This window comes from Rhinichthys klamathensis, unplaced genomic scaffold (genome assembly GCF_029890125.1).
Source record: "Rhinichthys klamathensis goyatoka isolate OS25496 unplaced genomic scaffold, OSU_Roscu_1.1 h1tg000483l_1, whole genome shotgun sequence".
Taxonomy (NCBI): domain Eukaryota; kingdom Metazoa; phylum Chordata; class Actinopteri; order Cypriniformes; family Leuciscidae; genus Rhinichthys; species Rhinichthys klamathensis.
In genome coordinates, this window is record NW_026606970.1 from 58032 (window position 1) to 63804 (window position 5773).

The window sequence follows — 5773 nt, forward strand, 5'->3', positions numbered from 1 at the left end:
TTTGGACAAATTTGGCCATAACAAAATTTTTTTGGCTCAAATCGAGAATCCGAGATATACATCTTGTCCGTCTTGAGCCAAGGAACACAGTGGTGCAAAAAGCTTGATTCCAAGTCAAACGGTCTAGGAGTTATGAGCAATTTAGTACTTTTGGTTGCTGTAGCGCCACCTATGGGCCAATCGGGGTCATACTCTGATAGGTTCTCCCCAAACTGAGGCCCTAGCAACTGGCCAGGTTTCAAGTCTCTAGGCCTTACGGTTTGGGCTGCACGATGCGTTTTAGGTTTTTTTTTTTTTCAAATAGCAATTACAATAGGTTTTCAGCACTTCGTGCTTGAACACCTAATAATAGGGGACCTTTTTGACAGTTATAGCGCCACCTATGGTCCGATCTCCATGAAACTCTGCATGCTTCTTCACCATGTTATGACACATGTGCTCATCAATTTTTGTGAAGTTCTGAGTTTTTATTTATGATTTATAGGCTTTTGAGTGTATTTTGACACGCCCCCTTTTCTAAATGACCCTGTTACAGTGAACCAAAGGGCAAAGTTCAACTTTTTTTTGATAATTATTGATCTAGAGAGTCCATAGAATTGTCCTAGACTGGTCTGGTTCCGATCAGGGAAAAAACCAGGGACTAGTTTGCAAAAGTAGGTTTTGGACAAAATTGGCCATAACAAATTTGTTTTTGCTCAAATCGAGAATCCGAGATATACATCTTGTCCGTCTTGAGCCAAGGAACACAGTGGTGCAAAAAGCTTGATTCCAAGTCAAACGGTCTAGGAGTTATGAGCAATTTAGTACTTTTGGTTGCTGTAGCGCCACCTATGGGCCAATCGGGGTCATACTCTGATAGGTTCTCCCCAAACTGAGGCCCTAGCAACTGGCCAGGTTTCAAGTCTCTAGGCCTTACGGTTTGGGCTGCACGATGCGTTTTAGGTTTTTTTTTTTTTCAAATAGCAATTACAATAGGTTTTCAGCACTTCGTGCTTGAACACCTAATAATAGGGGACCTTTTTGACAGTTATAGCGCCACCTATGGTCCGATCTCCATGAAACTCTGCATGCTTCTTCACCATGTTATGACACATGTGCTCATCAATTTTTGTGAAGTTCTGAGTTTTTATTTATGATTTATAGGCTTTTGAGTGTATTTTGACACGCCCCCTTTTCTAAATGACCCTGTTACAGTGAACCAAAGGGCAAAGTTCAACTTTTTTTTGATAATTATTGATCTAGAGAGTCCATAGAATTGTCCTAGACTGGTCTGGTTCCGATCAGGGAAAAAACCAGGGACTAGTTCGCAAAAGTAGGTTTTGGACAAAATTGGCCATAACAAATTTTTTTTGCTCAAATCGAGAATCCGAGATATACATCTTGTCCGTCTTGAGCCAAGGAACACAGTGGTGCAAAAAGCTTGATTCCAAGTCAAACGGTCTAGGAGTTATGAGCAATTTAGTACTTTTGGTTGCTGTAGCGCCACCTATGGGCCAATCGGGGTCATACTCTGATAGGTTCTCCCCAAACTGAGGCCCTAGCAACTGGCCAGGTTTCAAGTCTCTAGGCCTTACGGTTTGGGCTGCACGATGCGCTTTAGGTTTTTTTTTTTTTCAAATAGCAATTACAATAGGTTTTCAGCACTTCGTGCTTGAACACCTAATAATAGGGGACCTTTTTGACAGTTATAGCGCCACCTATGGTCCGATCTCCATGAAACTCTGCATGCTTCTTCACCATGTTATGACACATGTGCTCATCAATTTTTGTGAAGTTCTGAGTTTTTATTTATGATTTATAGGCTTTTGAGTGTATTTTGACACGCCCCCTTTTCTAAATGACCCTGTTACAGTGAACCAAAGGGCAAAGTTCAACTTTTTTTTGATAATTATTGATCTAGAGAGTCCATAGAATTGTCCTAGACTGGTCTGGTTCCGATCAGGGAAAAAACCAGGGACTAGTTTGCAAAAGTAGGTTTTGGACAAAATTGGCCATAACAAATTTTTTTTGGCTCAAATCGAGAATCCGAGATATACATCTTGTCCGTCTTGAGCCAAGGAACACAGTGGTGCAAAAAGCTTGATTCCAAGTCAAACGGTCTAGGAGTTATGAGCAATTTAGTACTTTTGGTTGCTGTAGCGCCACCTATGGGCCAATCGGGGTCATACTCTGATAGGTTCTCCCCAAACTGAGGCCCTAGCAACTGGCCAGGTTTCAAGTCTCTAGGCCTTACGGTTTGGGCTGCACGATGCGTTTTAGGTTTTTTTTTTTTTCAAATAGCAATTACAATAGGTTTTCAGCACTTCGTGCTTGAACACCTAATAATAGGGGACCTTTTTGACAGTTATAGCGCCACCTATGGTCCGATCTCCATGAAACTCTGCATGCTTCTTCACCATGTTATGACACATGTGCTCATCAATTTTTGTGAAGTTCTGAGTTTTTATTTATGATTTATAGGCTTTTGAGTGTATTTTGACACGCCCCCTTTTCTAAATGACCCTGTTACAGTGAACCAAAGGGCAAAGTTCAACTTTTTTTTGATAATTATTGATCTAGAGAGTCCATAGAATTGTCCTAGACTGGTCTGGTTCCGATCAGGGAAAAAACCAGGGACTAGTTTGCAAAAGTAGGTTTTGGACAAAATTGGCCATAACAAAATTTTTTTGGCTCAAATCGAGAATCCGAGATATACATCTTGTCCGTCTTGAGCCAAGGAACACAGTGGTGCAAAAAGCTTGATTCCAAGTCAAACGGTCTAGGAGTTATGAGCAATTTAGTACTTTTGGTTGCTGTAGCGCCACCTATGGGCCAATCGGGGTCATACTCTGATAGGTTCTCCCCAAACTGAGGCCCTAGCAACTGGCCAGGTTTCAAGTCTCTAGGCCTTACGGTTTGGGCTGCACGATGCGTTTTAGGTTTTTTTTTTTTTCAAATAGCAATTACAATAGGTTTTCAGCACTTCGTGCTTGAACACCTAATAATAGGGGACCTTTTTGACAGTTATAGCGCCACCTATGGTCCGATCTCCATGAAACTCTGCATGCTTCTTCACCATGTTATGACACATGTGCTCATCAATTTTTGTGAAGTTCTGAGTTTTTATTTATGATTTATAGGCTTTTGAGTGTATTTTGACACGCCCCCTTTTCTAAATGACCCTGTTACAGTGAACCAAAGGGCAAAGTTCAACTTTTTTTTGATAATTATTGATCTAGAGAGTCCATAGAATTGTCCTAGACTGGTCTGGTTCCGATCAGGGAAAAAACCAGGGACTAGTTCGCAAAAGTAGGTTTTGGACAAAATTGGCCATAACAAAATTTTTTTGGCTCAAATCGAGAATCCGAGATATACATCTTGTCCGTCTTGAGCCAAGGAACACAGTGGTGCAAAAAGCTTGATTCCAAGTCAAACGGTCTAGGAGTTATGAGCAATTTAGTACTTTTGGTTGCTGTAGCGCCACCTATGGGCCAATCGGGGTCATACTCTGATAGGTTCTCCCCAAACTGAGGCCCTAGCAACTGGCCAGGTTTCAAGTCTCTAGGCCTTACGGTTTGGGCTGCACGATGCGTTTTAGGTTTTTTTTTTTTTCAAATAGCAATTACAATAGGTTTTCAGCACTTCGTGCTTGAACACCTAATAATAGGGGACCTTTTTGACAGTTATAGCGCCACCTATGGTCCGATCTCCATGAAACTCTGCATGCTTCTTCACCATGTTATGACACATGTGCTCATCAATTTTTGTGAAGTTCTGAGTTTTTATTTATGATTTATAGGCTTTTGAGTGTATTTTGACACGCCCCCTTTTCTAAATGACCCTGTTACAGTGAACCAAAGGGCAAAGTTCAACTTTTTTTTGATAATTATTGATCTAGAGAGTCCATAGAATTGTCCTAGACTGGTCTGGTTCCGATCAGGGAAAAAACCAGGGACTAGTTTGCAAAAGTAGGTTTTGGACAAAATTGGCCATAACAAAATTTTTTTGGCTCAAATCGAGAATCCGAGATATACATCTTGTCCGTCTTGAGCCAAGGAACACAGTGGTGCAAAAAGCTTGATTCCAAGTCAAACGGTCTAGGAGTTATGAGCAATTTAGTACTTTTGGTTGCTGTAGCGCCACCTATGGGCCAATCGGGGTCATACTCTGATAGGTTCTCCCCAAACTGAGGCCCTAGCAACTGGCCAGGTTTCAAGTCTCTAGGCCTTACGGTTTGGGCTGCACGATGCGTTTTAGGTTTTTTTTTTTTTCAAATAGCAATTACAATAGGTTTTCAGCACTTCGTGCTTGAACACCTAATAATAGGGGACCTTTTTGACAGTTATAGCGCCACCTATGGTCCGATCTCCATGAAACTCTGCATGCTTCTTCACCATGTTATGACACATGTGCTCATCAATTTTTGTGAAGTTCTGAGTTTTTATTTATGATTTATAGGCTTTTGAGTGTATTTTGACACGCCCCCTTTTCTAAATGACCCTGTTACAGTGAACCAAAGGGCAAAGTTCAACTTTTTTTTGATAATTATTGATCTAGAGAGTCCATAGAATTGTCCTAGACTGGTCTGGTTCCGATCAGGGAAAAAACCAGGGACTAGTTTGCAAAAGTAGGTTTTGGACAAAATTGGCCATAACAAAATTTTTTTGGCTCAAATCGAGAATCCGAGATATACATCTTGTCCGTCTTGAGCCAAGGAACACAGTGGTGCAAAAAGCTTGATTCCAAGTCAAACGGTCTAGGAGTTATGAGCAATTTAGTACTTTTGGTTGCTGTAGCGCCACCTATGGGCCAATCGGGGTCATACTCTGATAGGTTCTCCCCAAACTGAGGCCCTAGCAACTGGCCAGGTTTCAAGTCTCTAGGCCTTACGGTTTGGGCTGCACGATGCGCTTTAGGTTTTTTTTTTTTTCAAATAGCAATTACAATAGGTTTTCAGCACTTCGTGCTTGAACACCTAATAATAGGGGACCTTTTTGACAGTTATAGCGCCACCTATGGTCCGATCTCCATGAAACTCTGCATGCTTCTTCACCATGTTATGACACATGTGCTCATCAATTTTTGTGAAGTTCTGAGTTTTTATTTATGATTTATAGGCTTTTGAGTGTATTTTGACACGCCCCCTTTTCTAAATGACCCTGTTACAGTGAACCAAAGGGCAAAGTTCAACTTTTTTTTGATAATTATTGATCTAGAGAGTCCATAGAATTGTCCTAGACTGGTCTGGTTCCGATCAGGGAAAAAACCAGGGACTAGTTTGCAAAAGTAGGTTTTGGACAAAATTGGCCATAACAAAATTTTTTTGGCTCAAATCGAGAATCCGAGATATACATCTTGTCCGTCTTGAGCCAAGGAACACAGTGGTGCAAAAAGCTTGATTCCAAGTCAAACGGTCTAGGAGTTATGAGCAATTTAGTACTTTTGGTTGCTGTAGCGCCACCTATGGGCCAATCGGGGTCATACTCTGATAGGTTCTCCCCAAACTGAGGCCCTAGCAACTGGCCAGGTTTCAAGTCTCTAGGCCTTACGGTTTGGGCTGCACGATGCGTTTTAGGTTTTTTTTTTTTTCAAATAGCAATTACAATAGGTTTTCAGCACTTCGTGCTTGAACACCTAATAATAGGGGACCTTTTTGACAGTTATAGCGCCACCTATGGTCCGATCTCCATGAAACTCTGCATGCTTCTTCACCATGTTATGACACATGTGCTCATCAATTTTTGTGAAGTTCTGAGTTTTTATTTATGATTTATAGGCTTTTGAGTGTATTTTG